Source organism: Staurois parvus, unplaced genomic scaffold (assembly GCF_062004578.1).
Source record: "Staurois parvus isolate SC_StPar_1 unplaced genomic scaffold, SC_StPar_1.0 ptg000255l, whole genome shotgun sequence".
NCBI lineage: Eukaryota > Metazoa > Chordata > Amphibia > Anura > Ranidae > Staurois > Staurois parvus.
In genome coordinates, this window is record NW_028318051.1 from 126,658 (window position 1) to 151,396 (window position 24,739).

Consider the following 24,739-nt stretch of genomic DNA (forward strand, 5'->3'; position numbering starts at 1 on the left):
ACATGTTTTGCTATACACATGTTTATTCCCTTTGTATGTATTGGAACAAATATAAAACAGAGGCAGAAAAGCAAATATGACATAATGTCACACAAAACCCCAAAAATGGGCTGGACAAAAGTATTGGCACCCTTAACTTAATATTTGGTTGCACACCCTTTGGAAAACATAACTGAAATCAGTCGCTTCCTATAACCATCAATAAGCTTCTGACACCTCTCACCCGGAATTTTGGACCACTCTTCCTTTGCAAACAGCTCCAGGTCTCTCTTATTGGAAGGACACCTTTTCCCAACAGCAATTTTAAGATCTCTCCACAGGTGTTCAATGGGATTTAGATCTGGGCTCATTGCTGGCCACTTCAGAACTCTCCAGCGCTTCTTTGCCATCCATTTCTGAGTGCTTTTTGACGTATGTTTGGGGTCATTGTCCTGCTGGAAGACCCAGGATCTTGGACGCAAACCCAGCTTTCTGACACTGGGCCCTACAGTGCGACCCAAAATCCTTTGGTAATCCTCAGATTTCATGATGCCTTGCACACAGTCAAGGCACCCAGTGCCAGAGGCAGCAAAACAACCCCAAAACATCATTGAACCTCCACCATATTTTACCGTAGGTACTGTGTTTTGTTCTTTGTAGGCCTCATTCCGTTTTCGGTAAACAGTAGAATGATGTGCTTTACCGAAAAGCTCTATCTTGGTCTCATCTGTCCACAAGACGTTTTCCCAGAAGGCTTTTGGCTTACTCAAGTACATTTTGGCAAACTGTAGTCTTGCTTTTTTATGTCTCTGTGTCAGCAGTGGGGTCCTCCTGGGTCTCCTGCCATAGCGTTTCATTTCATTTAAATGTCGACGGATAGTTCGCGCTGACACTGATGCTCCCTGAGCCTGCAGGACAGCTTGAATGTCTTTGGAACATGTTTGGGGCTGCTTATCCACCATCCGGACTATTCTGCGTTGCAATCTTTCATCAATTTTCCTCATCCGTCCACGACCAGGGAGATTAGCTACAGTGCCATGGGTTGCAAACTTCTTGATAATGTTGCGCACTGTGGACAAAGGCAAATCTAGTTCTCTGGAGATGGACTTGTAACCTTGAGATTGTTGATATTTTGCCACAATTTTGGTTCTCAGGTCCTCAGACAGTTCTCGTCTCCTCTTTCTGTTGTCCATGCTTAGTGTGGCACAGACAGACACACAATGCAAAGGTTAAGTGAACGTCTCTCCTTTTTATCTGCTTTCAGGTGTGATTTCTATATTGCCCACACCTGTTACTTGCCCCAGGTGAGTTTACAGGAGCATCACATGCTTGTAACATTCTTATTTATCCGCAGTTGTGAAAGGGTGCCAATACTTTTGTCCAGCCCATTTTTGGAGGTTTGTGTGACATTATGTCGAATTTGCTTTCTTTCCTCCCTTTTTTTGTTTTGTCCCAATACACACAAAGGGAATAAACATGTGTATAGCAAAACATGTGTTAATGCAATACGTTTCGTGAGAAATACATGATTTCCTGGAGAAATATCAAGGGTGCCAACAATTTCGGCCATGACTGTACATGATTCCTTTTCTAGCAAAACAATGCTGCTACCTTGACTACCCACGTACTGTGTGTATGGAAAGAGCTATGATATACTTGGTTCTGAGACAATGGTAGAATTAGGGGTCACCCTTCAAAAATGCAAGTGGTTTTCCAAGACAGTAGCATAAGCAACATGTCTACATTTTCAGTAGTTTGACTATTCTATGAAAGTTTCTTAGATTTTCAGATCTTTGCTCCATTAAGACTTTAAAACTTTGTCTAGGACTATGGCTTGCTGAAATCATGAAATTGAATTTACATTGGTTACTAAAGGACATCTTGAGATTTATACAATATAGGAGTTTTTAACCCAGCCATTCTCAGCCAGGGTTCTGTGAAACCCTAAGGTTCTGCAAGTGGTTGCTAGGGGTTCCTTGAGCTGTGACTGATTGAATTCCGATGTTATGGTGCTGGAATAGCTCCAGAGCCAACACTACATGGCAGAACTAGCGGCATGACATCAATGATCTTTTTAGGTGCCTGTAATAGTGGCATTCTGACCAGCGCTGTAAGGTTACATTCTTTCAACTGGCCACCAATGTAAGGGACATTTTCCATTTTCCCAATTACCCCTGTAAAATTGTTTTAGCAGGGTTCCCCAAAGCCTGAAAATTACTTTAGAGGTTAATCTGCGGCAAAAAAGTTGGGAGAGGCTTCTTTAACCCTATTCCTGTACCTCCACTGGCACTTTAGCAGGATCTTAACCATGTGGGCTTGCTTGTCACACAGTGTGGCCAGGAAAAAATTAAAGAGGAACAAGAAGGGCTTTTTCATTAGTGGAGAAAATGTTCATAATGCAGGAAAGATGTCCAATCAGAACACAAGGGTTACCACTGCAGGAAAATAAACAATTTCTAGTATCGTCACCCATTTGATGGGTGGTGAACGGGATTCTTGGTTATTATTATTGACAGCCAATTACAAAATATCATTGTGAGTGGCTGCAAAGTGATCAGGTGATTGTGATAGCAAATATTAGAAGCTATCCCACTGGAGTAAATTCAATTAGGTTTTATAAGGGTGGGGGGTTCTTCCTTTAGGCCAACTGTGGGTTTAGGGTTTTGTGGATGCAGATTTTGAATTTATTTATTTTTGTCTTTTAGTTGAACTGGTTGAAATGTGTGTTTTTTTCAACCCAACTGGTTAGCTATGTAACTATAATTAGATAGAAAGATAGTCCCCCTCCTCACACACCGACCAGCACGGAGTCCCTCAGGGGGAGGACAGAGTAAGTTGTGCTGTGAGGGGGCATGTGCCTCACACTGATAGAACCCTCCACACTTCCTCCAGACAGACGGGAACCCGGCGTGACTAGAGCTCTCCTTCTCCACATGCCTCGGCTTCCCGCGCTTTCCCCAGCTGCCAGCAAGTTCCGCAGTTTGGAGGCATAGATCCTAACCCTGTCCAACGTCGCCGCCATCTTACCAGCAACCGCCAGGAATCAAAACAAGAAGTGAATTGTGAGACGACAAATGATGAGTTCTACATTCTGTATTACATTAAAAGATGTGCAGGAAACTCAGAAAAGCATACAGGATTTGATTCATGCAACGCCAATAATGACCTGTTCCAGTCTTGATGCACTCGCTGCACATAAGCTGTTCTTTAAATGTGAACTGCTACAGAAGACCGGATCTTTCAAGCTGCATGTACTGTGAAGTACTTGAATCTCAAAGATCACAACAGAGACCCTGAAGTGGCGTTTCAGTTGATTTCTAACAATTTGGAAACCCCTGTTGTATGTTTTCATTTGGGGTGCATTAAATGCAGTGCAGAGTCTCCCAGTAAAGACATGTAAAGCAGTTGTGACTCATAGCAATCATGGACAGGCATTGGCATTAGCAGCAAAAATGATGGGCATTCCAGTGCATGTGGTAGTCCCCCATACAGCTGCATCATGCAAGAAAGCTGCAATCTCTGGTTACGGTGCTGTAATAGTGGAATGTGATCCTACAGATGAGTCTCGAGCAGTGGTGGCAGCTAAGATTGTAGAGAAGACTGGTGGTATTTTGGTTCATTCACATCAGGATCCAGCTGTCATTACAGGTCAGGGGACCATTGGACTTGAAGTTCTACAGCAGGTGCCAGCAGTTGAAGCCTTGGTTGTACCATTTGGAGGAGGTGGCATGTTGGCAGGAATAGCTGTTGCTGTGAAGACAATTAAATCAGATGTATGGATATTTGCAGCTGAACCTCTAAATGCAGATGACTGCTATCGCTCAAAGGTGAATGGTGTTTTAACCCCAAATCTCCAGCCTCCAACCACTATTGCAGATGGTGTGAAGACTAGCATTGATCCAAACACATGGCCGGTTATAAGAGACCTGGTGGTTGATGTGTTTGTAGTCACTGAAGAAGAAATTAAGCATGTGATGCAGTTGGTGTGGGAGAGGATGAAGCTTCTAATTGAACCCACAGCTGGTCTTGGTTTGGCTGCTGTCCTTTCCAGACATTTTTTCAAGAGACAACACAAGATTTACAAAACATTTGTATAATTCTATGTGGAGGCAACCTGGACTTGAGCAGCGTAGACTGGGTGAAGGAGCCTCTGAAACAAAGCAACTGAATGTCTCAAACAAAACCTAACTTCTCTACTCACAAAAAAACTGATGACTATTCTTTCCTTTTAATGTTATTCACTCATCTTAAAATTAAGAAAACTGCTGACTTGTTTCCTTTACTTGTTAATCACTTATAAAATACATACAAATCATAACTGAAAAAAAAAGATAGATAGATAGATAGATAGATAGATAGATAGATAGATAGATAGATAGATCCAATCAAAATCTATGTATTTTTCCCCCATTTTTTTCCGTTATAAAAAAAGAAAACCACTTATTTATGGTGTCAGAAGAGATTGTTATTTTTTATTCAAATCTATAACAAGGTGAGTTAGATAAAAAAAATACAAAAAAGGAATATGTGCACAAAATAAAGCTCTTGAATAGCAATGCTGAAAACAGCAATGCTTATGTAGGTTGTAACCCTGTCATAAATGAAATGGTAAAAACATCTCTTAATTGTTCATTGAGAGCAGATCAAAATACTTTATGTTCTGTCATCAATTAGTTGGGCTTCATGAGACCTTTAGCTGTAATCATAGGAATAGTACAACATTCAACTTTTGTTGAAATTTGCATCCACCGAACGTTGTGCTACAAGGATGGCTGTCCAACAGCCAGGAAGGAGAAAGATGAATTATATGAGCATGAACTGGATGTCCAGTAGGAACCTAGACAAGACTGTGCCTCAGCATTGACCTTGTACACAATCATTAGGAAGCACTTTAGGTCTGCGGAAGTTACTGCCCTCTTATTAACTGTCTAGATTTGTTTTAAATAAAAGCTTGCAAATTGCTTATGTTGGTATATTTTTTTGGCCATTTATTTAAAAAAATCTAAGTATTAAGATATTTACTTACATGCTCCCCATCATAATAATTAGGATTCCAGTAAGCATAGAGTTATCATTTTTAAAAAATACGATATATTCCCGTTTATGTTGGCCTATGGAATTTGAAATATTGGAAAATCAGACCAGCTTTTCTTGTTTCACAACTCTGATGCTCTAGTACCCTCCAGCAGGTCAGATTTCCAGATTTTTGTTCAGCGGGGAACAACTAAGGTAATAATTGACCCAATAAGAGATAATAGTGCAACAAAGCTGAAATGTGTTAACATTTGCTTTATGGATATAGTGTGTTTTATGAAGAACTAATACATTTTAAAGACTTTTAAGAGCAAACAAGGAGTTGCGGATCATCTCTCTTCCTGATTGTTATGGCTGTGCGATTGCCAATCTGCGTTCAGCAGCTCTGGAGAATCTCCTCTTTCTATTGGGTTGTAGCACCCTATCTTCATTTTATTGTATAGAGTAATTTTCTTACAGCTTTTTTTCTTAGCTTGACTGGGTGCCCAAAAAGATTCATCAAACACAAGTTTGGGTTCTGGAGCCATAAAAAAAAGGGTCCCAACATAAATTCACTAAACGTATCAAACATAAATGCATATAGTGTCTTGCCAGTCCTGAAATTCAGACAGCTTGCACTATTATCAAGCCTCAAGCATATAAATATGTCAGAAATGGCCAAAAAACAGAAATCTTTTGTTTGCTCATAAACCTGACATATACCCAGCTGGCACAGTCAATTCTTTGTCATTGCCAACTTCTCCTTTTTGCTAAAGAATTACAAGGTGATTAAACTAGTGGCGTGCCTTCCAAGCCAATGCAGTGATGAACACAGAAGCAGTCAATGGTTTAACTGGGCTAAAGCCAAATTTGGAACCTCTTTTGGATGCCATGATACAGCTCAAAAGATCACTGACTATAATGAGAACCAAACTCATTGCATTTTATGTGTAAATACTGGTTTTAGGTTTGTGAACTTTGGCCATCTTGACTGGCAGCTCCGGGATGACGTAACTCCAATGCATATGAAGTTTATTCATCCTGCCACCCAACAGATGCAGGGACTGAACTCCCATTGTCCCACCATATACAAGCGGAAATTATATTTTTTATTTTCCTTTCATGTGACGGTAGATTTTGTAAATAGAAACTTCACCACATTCCCTAAGCTCTAGAGACAACTCCATTGAAAATTGCAACAAGCAAGCGGAGTCTGTTGTCACCCTATTATAGGGATGTCCTGAATATGGACCTTCATGGCAGGCTGACCAGATATTATCGAAATGAAAGCTGCAAATTTCAAGATTGAAAACTTTTGAAATTGCATTACCAGTTGAAGCTTATGAGACATTGGGTCTACTTTATTGCAGTCCCCATTTCCCGAAATTCAAACAAAAAAAAAAGCATACAATAGACCAGCTTTTCTACTGCCACTTTTAAGACACGTTATTATCCATATACTTTACCACTAAGTACAACATTGTCAAGTCCAAGGCCAACATTTTCAAAGTACACTAAAATTCACTCCATGCTTCTATACATTTGTCAGAAAATGGACAGAATACTTGTACTGAAATGGTCTATAATGGTAACAGATTCCTAAGGATGACCAGCCACATCTGGCAATTTTCATGCAATTTCTTCTAGTTTTTTTCATCTTAAAATATGACTGAACAGGTCAACGCAACCTAGCACCATTTCCTGTGGAAATTGGGAAAAAGATTTAAAGCCACAGTTCAAAAAAAAAAAAAAAACAATGAAAGCAAATATGTATCTATTAAATTGCATTAGATGCAACTGGTATGACTACAAATATTTGACTTTATTTCAACTTTTTGCAACTCTCTGTAAAGCAACACTCACACAAGGGGCAGCCGTGGGTGCTGCATTCACAGGTGCTGAAAACGAACTGTCAGGAGGAGAGAGCAGAGAGATATCCTCGTCAATCTATTGTCCAGTCAAAGGCTAGGGGCAGGCTGGTGACATAGTAGAGAAAGTCAGGGCACCAGGCTGGCTGTGCTGTCTGGTAGGCTGTGTAAACATTATGATTGGTTGGATTGAAATACAAATTGTTTGGCAGGTGAAATAACTCACTTATATGTATTTTAATTGTGTATTTGGACATTTGCCTGGAATTCAACTGTGAAATGTTGGCCTTGGGGTTCCTTGATATGTTTGATCATTCTTGCCATCAAAATCCATTTAGTAATGGAACAATTTGCCTAAAAACTTCTATGAGCATGGGAGAGCCTTATGCAGGCCATACATGGGTTGAATTTCATACGATTTGTCAGTCGAAATTTGAAAATGTTGTTCACACAGTATTCCAATGGTGCCAAATAGAAAACTATGGTGCTACGAATGCTAGACTGTATTAGCTATGAGATGAAGAGATAATAAGCACTCTGTCAGGAATGGACTTGCGAGCGGTGGTGGGACTCACCTGCCTTGTGGGCTGCAGTACCAGGGCTGGCCAGCGGGTGCTCTCAGCAACCAGAGGCTCACTCCTGCAATGAGCCATCACCTGAGGCTGATTACAGCAGGTGTATTTAAGGAATGGCCAGGCCTGTGATCAGGGCTTTGGTGTATGTTTCCCATGAGCCCCTGTACCTGCATCCTGTCTGCGTCCTGCCTGATCCTGATTATGCTTTAATCCTGACTCTGCATGAACTCTGCCTGTCCTGACCTCGGCTATTCCTGACTACGCTTCCGCCTGCTCCTTGTACCTTGCCTGCCCGTTTGCTACCGACCCGGCCTGCCCGACTACGTTTAGTATTGTTCTTATTGTTATCTGTTGGAGGTTTGGTTGCACTGTGTTTATGTTTAGTCTTGCACTGTGTTTATGTACTGTTTAGTCTTTAATAAATTGTATTGTTTATACTATACCTGGAGCCTGTGTTTCCCTGTGTCAGTCCACACATTTCTGGTCATACCCGGATCCCTAACACACTCTATGACAATGTTGTACATACCGTAGAAAGCCATAGCATTAATAAGAGTCCATCACCGACACGGTATGAAATAAAATTGTAATTCTTTATTCTTAAACGACTGAGACATAAAAAGAATCCATTCAAAAAAATGATTGACGTGTTTCAGCCCCACACACTCTGGGCCTTAGTCATAATCATTCCAATGGTGCCACGAATGATTTTGAAAATTAGTCAACCAGGCCTTAAATTTCACCTCACATTGTTATGGAAAATGTTGTGGCTGTAATTATTCTTTTCTTTCCAGGTCACAGCTCATGCGCTTTTAGGATTATATTTCTCACTCGATTCTCCCATCATTGATTAGAAATGTGTTTGTTTTTCAAAACATTTCCAACATGCCCAATCACTCAAATTCGATGGCTACATGAAAATCGTCCAGTGCTGCCCCACTTATGGTCAAAATTAAAACAAAAATTTAAAATTATGATTTTTGACAGAAAAAAGCCTTCGACTTTCTTCAATGATTTCTTCTCCTGTAGCAGGAACGGGCTGTGTCTTTAACCTCCTTAGCGGTTTTCCCGAGTGTAGCTCGGGGTAAAATTTCAGTACCAAGAGCGGTAACCCTGAGCTACACTCGGGCTTACCATACGGCGTTGCTCTGGGGGTCCCTGCAGAGCTTACCTTGTCCTTCGCTCCCGCGATGTGTCCCCTGCAGCGTCCCCGGCCATCTCCTCCAGCCGATGCCGGCATCCGGCTTCCGTGTTTTGGTCCCTGTAACGTTGGGACGTATGGGTTCCTGGAACCGGCGGGAAATTTGAAATTTTTAAAAAATTTCATTTTTGATGTCATTGCTGTTTCAATGCATTTCACATATATTTTGTCCCTACTGCTTTGTACTGTGCTCTGCCTGCATTTTGACTGTTCTTTCTGCCTGGAAACTTAGAAAAGTCCATGGCGTCCAAAAAGCGTCCCTTTACGTCAAAAGCGGTTTTAGAACAGCGATAGTAAATCAGAACCACTTGCAGAATTGAGTGATAATGATTCGTGGGGAAATTAGTCATCAGACACTGAAAACGATTTTGCGACTTTGCTCAGCGATGAGCGAATTTGCCTCTGTATTTCAAATTTCAGTGTTTTTGGTTTGATGATATTATTGAATTAAATTTATTATTATATTATTATTTTTTATGATTATTTATTAAATTATAATTTATGATTTCGTGTTTCAAGTTTTATCATACCCGGGATGTTTACTAGACTCTTGTTCGTACAGATTTCAGCGAGTTATTCCTAAGAATTACAGCCTACAATAAAAAACTACATATTTCCATGCAAAATAATGGTACCGCTTTCAGCACAAAAAATTGGAAAGAATCATACCGCTGAGGACGTTAAACCCACTGATCATGAGCTGTCGTGGGTTTCTCTACAACATGGTGATGATGAAGCAATAGAAGACACAGAAACAAATGTGTATATGTGTGACGCCAAGGAAGAAATGCAGACTGCACTGTGACTGCTATAATAATAACTTCATAAATAATTAGCACTGCAAGGCAGACATATCGCAATATTGTCTGGGACCGCTCCTTCCCGTCACATCACCATGGAGAGTTGAAAGCAACCTGAACTCAGCTCCACAAGGAAGTGTCTGCTGGTAGATTTGTGCCTTGAACGTCAACTTTCTTAGTCTCGATCCATGCAGCATTGACATTTCTGTTTTCCGTAGATGTTGGAAAGGTAAAACGCCAGAAAGGGTCCCATTCTCCTTATTGCGTTCTTTTTCAGGAGAGTTTAAAACTGAAATATCAGTTTTGGATGCACATTTTGCTGTTATGAATCTCAAGTGCCATGCATGCCAGACTTGCTCCCTTGACTTTGTGCACTGTGGTCCTGGAGTCCATCAAGACAAGTTGGTTTCTCTTCTCAATGATGTGGCCAGTACTCAGACTAACAGAATGCAATGGGTGCAGTCAATGCAGCCTCTGGAATCCACTATCGAAGGGGCTATCAAGCTGTGCGTCAGTACTTGGAGCTTGTAGTCCACAGAAGGTGCTCAAGTCCTAGGATGGCAATGCTGTTCCTGCTTAGGGAACCACTCAAGGAGCATTGAAAGCCTAGGACTGCAAGCTAGGGAAGGGCCTTTTACTGACAAAATCAACACGTAATAAAAATAGAAAAAAATAGAAAATGAAGAAAACAAGGAGAGGACAATGTCACTGATGGAACTACTGTAGGATAAGATTGTATTTTTTTAATTTTCAAATGAAATTATCAGTCCACCCAAATGAAAGTTATAGTTTTACATGAATGCTGGAATAGGGCTGCCACCTGGCCATCATTACCAATGTGTTTTTTTTTTATTTAAATATTTTTAAATATGCAGTCAGAAATACATTATATACTGAAGCCATACTGGGTGCAATTTTATATTACGAAGACAACTTCAAGCCAAACAATGAAAATAAGTTTGAAAAGCTTAAACCCAGGACCCTGCATTCACTATATCTGGTCTCTCACAGTACACACAACATGGAAATTGAATTATTTTAGTAAATATAAACTGCTACACACCTTTTCTCATCAGCAGATACAGCAATCTTGTGACTTCTATCAGTGTCCAGCAGAGCATTGGCTAGTCTTGTAGGAGTTTTCATTCTCCTCTGACTGTCCTACAAGGCTGCAGGACCCATGACCCTCTTTCTGGACAGTGCTGATTGGCCCTGTGCTCATCACATGCACCCTCCCAAGAAGAAAAAAAACTCTAGCAATACACACCAAACTGAGCATGTGCAGCTTGCCCCCAAGGCTTTCTTCTATCAGCAGATGGATTGTGGGACTGTGGAAGAAGGGGAGGATCAGAGAAGACAGGATCAGACATCCTTTTTATACAGTGCGGAGGATTAACCCCTTCCACAGTGAGAATAACAAGCATGCTTTACTGCATATACAGACTGATTTTACTGTTGCGGGTTTAGTAACACTTTAACCACTTAGGGTCCGGAAGGGTTTAATCCCTTCATGACCAGCGCATTTTTTGCTTTTCGGCATTGCGCTATTCAGCTGGCAATTGTGCAGTCATGCAACACTGTATGCAAAATTAAATTGAAATCATTAATTTTTTCACACAGCTTTCTTTTGGTGGTATTTGATCACCACTGGGAGATATATATATATATATATATATATATATATATATATATATATATATAAAGAAAGGCTAAAAATTTGGAAACAAATATATTTTCTACTTTCTGTTATAAAACATATCCAATAAAAAAAAATAAAAATAAACTTTCTTCATAAATTTAAGCCAAAGTGTATTCTGCTACGTGTCTTTGGTAAAGAAAAATCCCAAGAAGTGTATATTAATTGGTTTGTGCAAAAGTAATATTGTCTTTAAAGTATGGTATATATACTGAAACGTATGCAGCAATGACGCTATATTGGTAATAGCAATGATCAGTGACTCATAGTAGGACTGTGATAGTGTGGTGTGCAATCTAGCGCTAGCTGATGCTGGCTGGGAGGGACACTAACTGATTGACACTGACAATAGTGACATTAATACAGTAATCAGTGCTAATACTGTACATTGTCATTCTACTAATGACATTGGCTGGGAAGGGGTTAACGTCTAAGGGCAATCAAAGGGTTAACTGTGTGCCTAACAATGTGTAATGTGTGTAATACTGTATGTGCTGCTTTTACTAATAGATGTGGCTGTTTTTTCTCCCTGCTTTGCAAACAAGGTGGATGAAGGAATCCACCCACTAGGACCTTGTACTCAGACAGCGGGACCAACTGCAGTCAAAATACACGGATCAGAGTCTGCAACTGCTGATCAACAAACGCTTTCCAACATGTCCCTCCTACTGTGCTTCTGTTGAGTGAAGATGACCAAACACTGATGAACCAGCTGAATTTCAGTCAGTGTGTAGCCAGCTTTAGGGTCCATGCACAATAGGGGCATAAAAATGCCAGAACCTCTGGAAGAAACAAAAGTGGCAGAAAAAATACTCATTGTGGCTCATATTGCACAAGAGTTTATGAGAGTTTATGGGCATTTGCTTTTATAATAATTTTTTTCCCAAAACATTACCTTCTGCTCATTTTTCAATGTACATTTGAAAAGGTTGAACGCTCCTAAACTCTGTGTTTATGCTCGTTTAGGCATGTTTATGTGCGTTTATGAGCAATAAGCATTTTTTTCTGCCTGAAAGCCCCTCTCTAGAATGTGATTCTGAAGGGGTTTTTCTGCCTCTAAAAGCTCTTCTGAAAATATGTCAGTAAACTCCCTAATGTGTATGGACACATAGGCGAACAGAGTTGCTTCAACAGGCTGAAGAAAAAATGCAAAGCGCCTGTATACGGTTTTCTTTATGTCCAGTGTGTATGGACCTTTAGGGTTGGATTTTTCCAGGCTCTAGGTATACTAAGTCTAGTAGCCATAAAAATATGCAGGATTAGCGCCCGTTCAAAAAAGATTGAAAAAAGGGTTGGAACAATAATGCTTCATAAGGGTTTTTTTGGAGGTTCATATGGATCAAAGCAATGCCAATGTTTTTATTTGGTAAGGCTGAACAGAATTGCAAATCCTATGGCAGATAGAAGAGTTCCCATGTTTATTTTTTTACCATGTATTAAAAAAAGATATATGGCCAAAACATTTTTGGCCATACTTCTGGGTCACAGACTAAATCCCTCTGTCACCTAACGTCTTTAAGATCATGATCCACCCAGATTCCTGACCATCAGCTTGTTCATCCTCTTAATGCACCACTAAGATCCTGAGCCAGCTGCTCCCACCCCGTCCAGTGACTGCTGGAGGGGCAGAGCAGAGTGGTGCCTCGCAGCCACCACTCTCTGCTCAGTGAAGACTGAGAGATCAGCAGTCATGTGAGCTCAGTTTTCAGTCCTTGAGCCAGTGGGGGGCAGCTGCAATGTCACACCAATTCTGCAGCTATATAGGTGAGTAAGAATGTTTATTTTTTTATTTCCCACATTTCTCCTTTAAGCTGTTTGCATACAGTTTAGATTTTATTTGCTAAAGACTGAGCAAGAACTTTGTTCCCAGAAGGCCGTACTGTCTAAACGATTGGTGAGCAGGTGGATGCCCAATGTCTTTCTGTCATTACTCTACAAACACTGCATGCAGACACCTTTACGCCCCAGTACCAGGAGATCTTTTATTTTACCAGCACCACAGTCTACCAGTTTACCCATTTAACTTTATTTATTTACCAGTATTCAGTGGTGTTTATGGGTCCCACCATTGCTAGCAGAAGACAACAAATACCACCATATAGGGAACTTTAAACACCACAGGATTCAAGTTGCAATCTTTAGTTAAGGGGACCTCTTCTTTATTAAGGCCATTGCTATCCAAATTAGGATACTTATATGTATTTATGCTGAAGTATATGTTTACATAATTCTCTGCATTCCCCATTGCGGCTATGGTGGCCTAGAGAGAGCTGAGAAGTCCATAAACTTTATCTTCCCCTCTTGCTGCTGGTGTTGCAATTAAATAGTTGAAGCTTACTACTCATGACTGTGTATTCTGGTAAACATTGCTAATTAACTCTTCCTATTTTACCAGTGTTCTGCTTTTATGTGTTAACTGGGGGTGTATATCCTAAACCCATTATTTCTGTGGGCTACTCTTGAGTCTAATATAGAGATGTGACTAAAGAATGGTGTCTCTTGCATTATTATTCTATAGTGTTAAAATATGTCTGAACCCAGAGTGTCAGCGGTGTCAGGAGGCTTGCAAGATCAGGGCAACCATTGGGGACAAGCATTATCAAGCGGCCCCTGCAGGGGTAGCGCTACACACATTCCACCAAACATTAACCACCACCTAGAATCCCAAATGGCACTGTACGTTATAAGAATTATTAATAAAATAGAATATTTCCAGTTTTATGAATTGCATACTGTTGGCCCTCTCCAGGGGCTACGCTAAAAGCTAGAAACCTACATAAATTTGAATCAGGGACCCTGTTATGTCCTAATAAAAATACAGATAATTTTGTCAATTTTTTTGTAAGTTTCCTAAAAGGAACAATAGCAGAATCTAAGTGACAGAGACTAAAGGGAAATATTGGACAAGCCTTTTTAATGTGTAGCAGATTCCTATGGTCCTTTGAAAGAGCTCAGAGACATAAGCTGTCAACTCCAATGTACAGAATTCATAAACTATATACTACACTTCCTATTTATAGTAGGTTCCAACAGTATATTGAGTTACTTCGTGTCATTAAGAAAAAAACAATGTTTGTCTTATAGAGCAGTATATAAAAAAGGTCACAGGATTGTGTTATGCTGGGAGTGAAAGGCCTTGGGATTTCACATGTACCATATTTCATATATGAAAAAAAAATCTGGTCTTTAGAGATCAGTGATGTGCCATAAGCTGCAATAGGAACAATCAAATGAAAACAGCAAACAATGACAAATGCGAATATTGTACAGCCTGATATTTCATCCCATCTATTTGGTATTCAATCAGATATCAGATAGCTGTGTCATTAAATTATAACTATGAGCAAATACTACAAATTCCTATGTACTATAAAAGATGCATATATAATAAATGGAATGGTCAACTTTAATTTTGGTGAATGCTCCTCCATTTGTAAAATAAATAGTAAAGAGGTACGACGGGCAGATATATTAAAGCAAACAAATCTCGGCTTATTTACAGGTGCTAAATTTGCCTACCTTTTGCTGTAATTCACCTTTCATATTTGAAGAAGATTCAGATTTATGACGGGAGTGCAGAGAGTGACCAGGTGGTGTCCAGGCATTTCTTTTTAAATATCATCCTTTAATCCATTAATGTATTCATTAAAACAATATTAAATATAGCTGGTATAGGGTTAGTGGTTGAATTTCTCTTTGTATTAGCTTCCTGTAATCCCCATCTACAAAATAATTTAGACTGGGGGAGGGGGCATTATGAATGAGCAAAACTCTATAGCACAGAGCTGTCAATCCAGCATAAGATGCTATGTGTTACAAGAAGGCATAGTGAGGAGAGTGATGACAGTGTCAGTGTGGTGACGCTCCTTTACTATCAGTAGTGTTCTGTTTCAAATGCCATTCTATGCTTTATGTTACATAGACCAAGTCTTTCTGGACAGCATGGTCACCTGCTGACTTAGCACCATCCACAGGCAGCTTAACTCTTCAATAGGACACAGAAGTTGAATGTAATGTAACGCACCTTTACTGTCAGTGGCGTTTTGTTACACATGCCATTGTATGCTTTGACATACTTCCAAAAACCCAGTATTTCTAGACAGTGTTGTCACCTGCTGCCTTGGCACCATCTACAGGCAGCGTAACTCTTCAATAAGATGGTGTATGTAAAGTGCTAATAAATAATGAAATACTCCTAAAATTGTGATATACAAATGGAATTAAAATAGATAATGTATGAAACTATGAAAATGTGGTTTGCTTACCCTCTAAACATACTCATACCATTATGTCATAAAGGATAAAATCAAAAATAGTGTCGTGCTCCACTGACAATAGCAAAATTATGAGTGAATAAGTGTTAAATAAATAAATAAAAGTCCTGCATCAAAAGCATATGTAACAACATCACTGCAATTTTATTGCTACTACAGTCTTGTCCTTAATGAGTCTGTGCCTTTGGTACTTCTTCTATTACGAATCAATTCCCCTTGATGAAGTTACGTGACCCAGTGACGTAACACGTAGGGGAGGAGCTCTGACATCACGATGCTTAAAGCAACATACAGCCAGTATGGAGAAAAATCCCTAAGGAAGCAAGGAGACCCCCTAGTGGGAAGAGGGATACTCCCATCCATCCATTCGGCTCCAGGAAAATCTATAAGGAAGCGAGGGGACCCCCTGCTGGAAAAAGGGAACACTCCATCCATCCATCCTTCCATCCCAGGGAAAGAGGGATAATCCTAATCATTTAGCACTAAGTCCAAATAAAGGGATACAAGCTTTTTATGACCTCACTTAACGGTTTGGTCATATACATCAGGTGAGAGCACAAACGGTGAAGGTGCACAATATATTTTTTAAGCTTGGTGAACTGCACGGTTATTATTTCACAGCACAGCACTAGAAGACGTACCAAAGGCACGGACTCATTAAGGACAAGATTGTAGTAGCAATATAATTGCAGTGATATTGTTACATATGCTTTTGATGCAGGACTTTTATTTATTTATTTAACACTTATTCACTCATAATTTTGCTATTGTCAGTGGAGCACGACACTATTTTTGATTTTATCCTTTATGACATAATGGTATGAGTATCTGTAGCGTGTAAGCGAACCACATTTTCACAGTTTCATACATTATCTATTTTAATTTCATTTGTATATCACAATTTTAGGAGTATTTCATTATTTATTAGCACGTTACATACACCATAGTAGCTCACAAGACCCAACGCTTTAGTATAAATTGCATTCAATTTCTGTGTATTATTGAAGAGTTATTTATTTATTTAACACTTATCCGCACATAATCTTTGCAACTGTCAGTAGAGCGCGACACTATTTTTGATTTTATATTGAATGCAATTCAATTCTGCTTCACAAGGTACATTACAAGGGATGTTTTTCCAGTCTTTTGAAGTGTAAGAAGACAATGACTTTCCTAGGACCCACCTCTGCAAAAACACTGACTGAGGAGACTTGGAATAAAAAGGGAGAAACTAACGAGCTAGGACCGAACTAACTAGCACTAAACTATTGAGAAGATGGAGGAAGATACCAAATCACATAAGGAGGAAGATACCAAATCACATAAGTAAACAAATGGTAGTGGACAGGGGCAGACTGACAACTCATGGGGCCCCCGGGCAATAGGGGATAATGGGGCCCCTGTTTCCTTCCCCAAACTCAAAAAAGTCTATGAAAAAGGTACCAGGGGCATCTCATGGGACCCCCTACTGACCCCGGGCCCTTGTTTCCAAATGGTCAGTCCGCCCCTAGTAGTGGAGCTAAACCACCACACGATGTTACCATACATTACAACAATAATAACCAGATACAGTTAAATGCAATAACATAAAAATACGTCTGGGAAGAAGAAGCAGAATGGGGGTAGGTTGGTGTCTCAAAAGCCTTTGGCAGGCAGGTAAAATAACCATTTCCAGGACATCAGGTATGCTGGATTTTTCATGTAACCGTGTGCAAATCTTTTGTGTCAATCAGTCCTCCTGGACTTGATGACATCATTACTCCAAAGGAAAATATCTTCGTGTTCACCGTGCACTGAGGAAGTGGCAAGTTGAACCATGAAACGTGTTGCATTTGGTGAAATAGGGAAACATTTTGTTCAAGTAAAGCTGATAACTCTCACCTACGTATACACATCCTATTCCAGGCACCTCTGCCTTTCAAACTACAGATGGGTCTTTTTTTTTTTTTTTTTTGCAAACTACTTTTGCGCACAACCAATGGCTAATAGGTGTAATAGATCAAAACAGAATTTGCTCACAACTGACTGGTGCTGGAAGGCTACATTCAGTATTTCAGCACAAGGCACCAATTGCTACTCTGCAGCCCTGGCAATCATGTGCTCCCCCCACCACGATAACACTGTGCCCAGGGCAGCTCCCCCTCCTGCCCACCCCCCTCTGCACAGTGCGCATTGAGTTCTAAGGCATCAACAATGCTAAGAAAAACACAGGTGCAATTCAAATAAATATTTTCAGAATTATTATAAAGGGCAGCAGTCTTTGACAATGTACAAACATATCATTAAAGTACATAACAGATGACAGAGTATGAAAAATATGTGCATAGAGAGTTCAACTGCTTCTCAAGAAAATAGAGATTTAAAACCTGTTATTCATGAAGGATTTGAATCATAATTTTTTTGTGTTAGCTTGGCTTTGTCCCTGCGGGTCTGACCTGTCTGTCAATTATTTACAAATTAGAATTATGTGCAAAAGCTTCAGTTCTTCTATTAGGTTGAAGTAAATACTGTAATAGACTGTCTTCACACAAAAGAAATGCACCAGCTGCTTTCAAAGGGTAGTGCCTGTAGGCAGGTTTCCTACTGTATTTAGTTAGCAGCTCAGCAGCCCAAGCAGGGAGAAAGGGTTAATGTTTTGCTGCCTTTTCTGGGCAAGTTTGCAGGTTTTCTGGGGTTCAGCCTCTTCTTTCTCTTTATTATAAAAGGGGAGAAGTTCAGGTCCCTGGGGGCAAACACAATGGGAACGGTTACCACTGAAGAACCTGTGGTCCACCCCAGGAACTCTGAGTCACTGGGACACCATAATGATGGACATTGCCACTCTGGGTCTGCCAAATATGGACTGCACCCAAAAGGACTTTTTCTATGCAGGTATGCTGGGGCAGCCATAGTTAGGTTTTGTTAGGGAAAGGACATTTGTTTTGTAGCAACTGTCATGCCAAGTTTGCAGTAAAGCCTTTAAGTATTGTTTTGCCTGGTCTGAAGTTATTCAAGGGGTGTATGAAAGTAACAGGCACTATACACATAACTGGCAGCTGGGTCGGTTGCAGAATATTCCACTTCTTTTCCTTCAAAAGCTCCTGGGTTGCTTTTGCAGTGTGTTTTGGATCATTGTCCATCTGTACTGTGAAGCGCCGTCCAATCAACTTTGCTGCATTTGGCTGAATCTGGGCTGACAGTATATCTATAAACACTGCAGAATTCATCCGGCTGCTTCTGTCACATCATCAATAAACACCAATGACCCAGTGCCACTGGAAGCCATGCATGCCCATGCCATCACACTGCCTCCACCATGTTTTACAGATGATGTGTGCTTTGGATCATGAGCTGTTCCAAGCCTTCTCCACACTTTTCTCTTCCTGTCATTCTGGTACAGATTAATCTTAGTTTCATCCGTCCAAAGAATGCTTTTCCAGAACTGGTCTGGTTTTTTTAGATGTTTTTTGGCAAAGTCTAATCTGGCTTTTCTATTCTTCAGGTTTATGAATGGTTTACACCTTGTGGTGAACCCTCTGTATTTGCTCTCGTGAAGTCTTCTTTTGATTGTAGACTTTGACAATGATATGCCCACCTCCTGGAGACTGTCCTTCACTTGTCTGGATGTTGTGAATGGGTTTTTATTTACCATAGAGAGGATCCTGCGATCATCCACCACTGTTGTCTTCCGTGGACGTCCATGTTGCTGAGCTCACCAGTGTGTTCTTTCCTCAGAATGTACCAAACTGTTGATTTGGCCACTCCTAATGTTGCTGCTATCTCTCTGATGGATTTGTTTAGTTTTTGAAGCCTTACAATGGCATATTTCACTTGCATGGACAACTCCTTTGAACGCATGATGTAGGTTCACAGCAATAGATTCCAAATGCAAATACCACACTTAGAATCAACTCCAGACCTTTTACCTGCTTAATTGATGAAGAAATAATGGAGTAGCCCACACCTAGCCATGGCACAGCTTTTGATTCAATTGTCCAATTACTTTTGGTCCCTTGAAAAAGGGGGGGCATGGCTATTCTTAAGAGCTATAATTCCTAAACCCTTCCTCCAATTTGATTGTAAATACACTCAAATTAAACCTGCGAGTGTGCACGTGTCCATGTCCATTATATAGCTATAGCTTGCATATGTTTTGGTAGATACATGGAAAAAACTAAAATTGTGTCCAAATATGTTGACCTAACTGTGCATTCCCATTCAGATAAATATAATGCCTACTGCACCTGTAAAAGCACAAAAACTATCTTAACGCTGAATCCAGGATAAACAAATTTCATATAAATACATGTCATGTGTTCTTCTATGAATCTTGGTGTGATTTGCGTAATTCTTCCAGATCTGTGCAGTAATCCAGTGTGAAACACTGCCTATGTGTAGGAACTTCCTGTAACAAAGACTGGCCACTGCTGCTGTCTCTCCTTTTGCAGGGTGACTGGTCTTGTATCCACCCCCCCTGTAGTTTTTTGTAGGTAGCCTGTAATGGGTGGAGCCACCCAGGCCCCTCCCACAGATCTGGTCTCTGAAAAAGCAATTCAAGCAATTTCCTTTTTTACAATCGGTTTATTTTCATGTTATGCTGTTGTGCTGAATGTTCTTTTGCACTATCCTCTCCAGCCAGTAGAGGACTATAGACAGGAAAGCCTATGCACTCATAGGATATGCAGAACCCTGAGGATGATGGAAATTGAAGTCTAGGGCAGCAGTCATAGAATGAGACTCATGGACTGGAAACTACAGTTCCCAGAGCACTCTGAGGTAGAGGGGGGAGAGAGGTAGAATATATTTAAAGGACCGTTCTAACAGACTTCTTCAATCTGGCACCAAGAGAATCAAGAAGACCACATCTACTGCATACTGGCCAGAGTGCTGAGAGGCCAAACCAATGCAAACACCTAAGGCAGTGCAGCAGAGACCACAGTGACCACATCTGCACCATTACCGCCAGGGGCGGACTGACAACTTATGGGGCCCCTGGGCAATAGGGGATCATGGGGCCCCTGTGTCCTTGCCCAAACTCAAAAAAGCATATGAAAAAGGTACCAGGGGAATATCATGGGGCCCCCTACTGACCCTGGGCCCTCGGGCAGTGCCCGATTTTCCAAATGGTCAGTCCGCCCCTGATTACCGCAGATAGACCAGAGCATTCTCTCACCCTCTACTTTCCACCGCTGAATCACTGTTGGCATTCTGTATAGAGACTGAGGGGGCTCCCCTTTCTACAACAAGAGTTCACAGCAACATCACTGGGACTGGTAAGAGGACACTGCCATTGTTCACAATGATAGCAGGGACTGGAGGCAAGACATTAAGTATACTGTACCCATACTGCACCTGTACCACAATTATATCACACCTTTACTACATCTTACAGCACTTATACTGCATGCTGGTTTACTAAAACTGTCGTTAAGTGCACCAACATTTTTAAAGGGCCCCATCCATAAGCCGCAAAAGAACAACAAAAAGGACTGCCCCTCCTGTAAAACCTGTAAGTCCCCTTTATTCCCTTCTTCCATTTCCTTCAATTCTACAGAAAGTGCACAGCCTAGCTAGGCCTAGCATACTCGCCATCAATGCACTTCAGCAGCATAGTTCCTGTGTTCGGTAAATCAAGCTTTATCACTGTTCACTGCTGCACTTTAGGTGACCTTGCTACTGTTTATGCTGATCTGGACGCCAAGTGTCATCTTCTGCCTAGTTCTTATTTCTAACCACCCTGTATGCTAATTAATTGTATTGTTACCATTGTTAATACCTTAGATTGTACACCCCTTGAGGGTTAGGGACTGATGTGAATGTACAATATATATGTAAAGCGCTGCGTAATTTGATGGCTCTATATAAATACTTGAAATAAAATAAATAAATCCATTTTTATGCTTACTTCGTTGCCAACTCCATCAGATGACAATGTATTAGATTCACCTGTAGTAACTGGTTAGGTGTGGATATAGCTCTACTACTGGGTACTAAGTGTTACTTTCAGTGATATTCTGTGATAGTGCATACTTTGTAAACTCAACCTAGTGTGTCAGAGTGGATGAAGTTCTTAAGGAGGTTGAGGCAAAGAACAGAGGACCCATCTTATTTAGTGGCTACTATGGGGGTAGCGCTACATAGTTATTATGTTACTGCTGCTTTTACAAGTTGATATCTGGGTTTGTATAGGAATTTGGGGCACACAAAGTGTATTTACTGTAAAAATGTGTGGCTATTAAGGAAGATATTTAAAGCGGTATTAAATGCAAAGCCAAAAATGTAATACAGTTGCAAGAAAAAGTATGTGAACCCCTTGGGATTACGTGGAGTTTTGCATGAATTGGGCATAAAATGTGCTCTGAACGTCATCTAAGTCACAACAATAGAAGAACACAGTCTGCTGAACATAATACTACACAAACATTAGATGTTGCCATGGTTTAATTGCACATAACATGTAAACATTCACAGTGCAGGGAGGAAAAAGTATGTGAACCTTTGGACTTAATAAATGGTTGACCCTCCTTTGGCAGCAATAACCTCAACCAAACGTTTCCTGTAGTTGCAGATCAGACCTGCACAACGATCTGGAGTCATTTTGGACCACTCCTCTTCACAAAACTGTTTCAGTGTAGCAATATTCTTGGGATGTCTGGTGTGAATCGCTCTCTTAAGGTCATGCCACAGCATTTCAATCGGGTTGAGGTCAGGACTCTGACTGGGCCACTCCAGAAGGCGTATTCTGTGCTGTTGCAGCCATTGTTTTGTTGAATTACTTGTATGCTTTGGGTCATTGTCCTGTTGCATCACCCATCCTCTGAGGAGCTTCAGTTGGCGGGCAGATGGTCGTACGTTTTCCTGCAAAATGTCTTGATAAACTCTGGAATTCATTTTCCCATCAATGACAACAATCCGTCCAGGCCCTGAGGCAGCAAAGCAGCCCCAAACCATGATGCTCCCTCCGCCATGTTTTACAGTGGGGATGAGGTTTTGATGTTGGTGTGCTGTGCCTTTTTTTCTCCACACATAGTGTTGTGTGTTCTTCCCAAACAACTCAATCTTGGTTTCATCTGTCCACAGTATATTTTGCCAGTAGTGCTGTGGAACATCCAGGAGCTCTTTTGCAAACTTCAAACGTGCTGCAATATTCTTTTTGGACAGCAATGGCTTCCTCCGTGGTGTCCTTCCATGTACTCCATTCTTGTTTAATGTTTTCCTTATTGTAGATGTGTCAACGACAATGTTAGCATGTGCCAGAGATTTCTGTAGGTCTTTAGCTGACACTCTGGGATTCTTCTTTGCCTCATGCAGCATTCTGCGCTGTGCTCTTGCAGTCATTTTTACAGGACGACAACGCCTAGGGAGAGTAGCAACAGTGCTAAACTTTCTCCATTTGTAGACAGTCTATCTTACCGTGGACACATGAACATCAAGGCTTTTGGAGATACTTTTGTAACCCTTTCCAGCTTCATGCAAGTCAACAATTCTTGATCGTAGGTCTTCTGAGAGCTCTTTTCTGCGAGGCATGGTTCACATCAGACAGTGCTTCTTGAAACCAGTAAACCCAAAACTGGTGTGTGTTTTTTAAGGGCAGGACAGCTGTTAGCAACACATCCAATATCATCAGACTGATTGGAGTCAAGGTTGGCTCACTCCTGGCTCCAATTAGCTCTGGGAGAAGTCATTAAGCTAGGGTCTCACATACTTTTTCCTCCCTGCACTGTGAATGTTTACATGTTATGTGCAATTAAACCATGGCAACATCTAATGTTTGTGTAGTATTATGTTCAGCAGACTGTGTTCTTCTATTGTTGTGACTTAGATGATGTTCAGAGCACATTTTATGCCCAATTCATGCAAAACTCCACGTAATCCCAAGGGGTTCACATACTTTTTCTTGCAACTGTATATTGAATCTTACCAACCTTAGATGTAGTGGCTGCATTCATTTTCTTTTCTTAGGCTTTTTTCCCTTTGGTTTTCACCTAATGATCTGACCAGTAACACACATCCTGTATTAAAGAGCCCCCACTCTGGATGAAGGAGCACAGGGGGCACCTTTGAATAGCAGCCTTGTCAGTCTGGGGGGAGGGGAGCGTTAGATGTACCAGCGGATTTAAATATACTAACAAATTGAAGCCAACTTCCAGACGTTACAGCAAACATTTTTTCCTTTTGGGATAAAGACTTAACATAAATAAATAAAGCTGATCACTGTAAGCACCCCTGTCATTGGTAAATGGTTTGCCTCATCCCTGGAAACCAATACGTCTGCAAGAGACTTACTGGCCGGAAAACCAGATGAAACTAAAAGAAAGGAAGTCTAAAAAAGAAAAATAATGCAGCCATTACATCTAAGTGGCAAGCTGCAATATAATACTTGTTTGCTTTTGGGATTAACACAGCTTTAAATGCATTTTTTTGGACTTGAAGGTCAGCTTTAAAATTCAACTCTGGGCACGAAAAGGTGTTCATTATAGTCCTCAACACCAAAAATAATATAAATCCACCTTATGTGCACCAAATGCTTTTAAAAACTTATATACTATCTTGTAAAAGTAGTGGTGACATCATCACTGTTCTTTGCATAACTGGTGCAGAGAACACAGCTGTGGGAGGGTCTGAAACAGCTCCACCCAGTACAAGTTGTCTGCAGAAAACTATAGGAGGGGCGGAGACAAGACCAGTCACTCTGTACAAGGAGAGAGAGCAGCAGTGACCTGTCTTTATTACAGGAAGTTCATACTTAACTATTGCACAGAAAAAATGCACAAAGCACTCCAAGATTCAAGTAACAATACACATGACTCTTGTCTTTAGTAAATACTTGCTTATTCCGGAGTTCAGAATTTAAATCAACTTTCCCATTCACTCCATGTATTTTGGCATAATGTCCTGATCTTCTTTGTAATACATTGGTCATGACATTTTACTAATTTCTCATCCGGAAGGCTACTAAGCTATACAGCTCAATGCAAATGCCCAAGTGTGGCTTGTGTGCATGTTTTGGCCAGTCCATGAAGCACACAGCTCACAGCGGGAGGGTTTTTCAAACAGGGACGTAATACGGGGGTTGTATGGTCTTCAGCCCCATCAGCCTTACATACAATTCATAAAAGCTTCAGAAGGTTGAAAATAAATATTTGAAGCACATCTCATTGCATTTGGCTCATCTCAGATCTTTGAGACAGATTAACCGCTTGCCGACCTGCCGCAGCACATATACTGCGACAGGGCAGTTCCTACAGGCACAGCGATGTACCTGTACGTCGCAGCCTGTTTCCCGGTTTTGGAAGCGTACATGTGCCCTGGCCCCCCTACTCCTCTGTGATTTGACACAGTGGGAATTTGTCA

At 40.7% G+C, this 24,739-nt stretch overlaps 1 pseudogene; it reads left to right on the forward strand.

The window, feature by feature from the left end:
* The first annotated feature begins 3,044 nt into the window (after positions 1–3,044).
* On the forward strand, positions 3,045–4,147 carry LOC149459504 (serine racemase-like; annotated as a pseudogene).
* Positions 4,148–24,739: the final 20,592 nt, after the last annotated feature.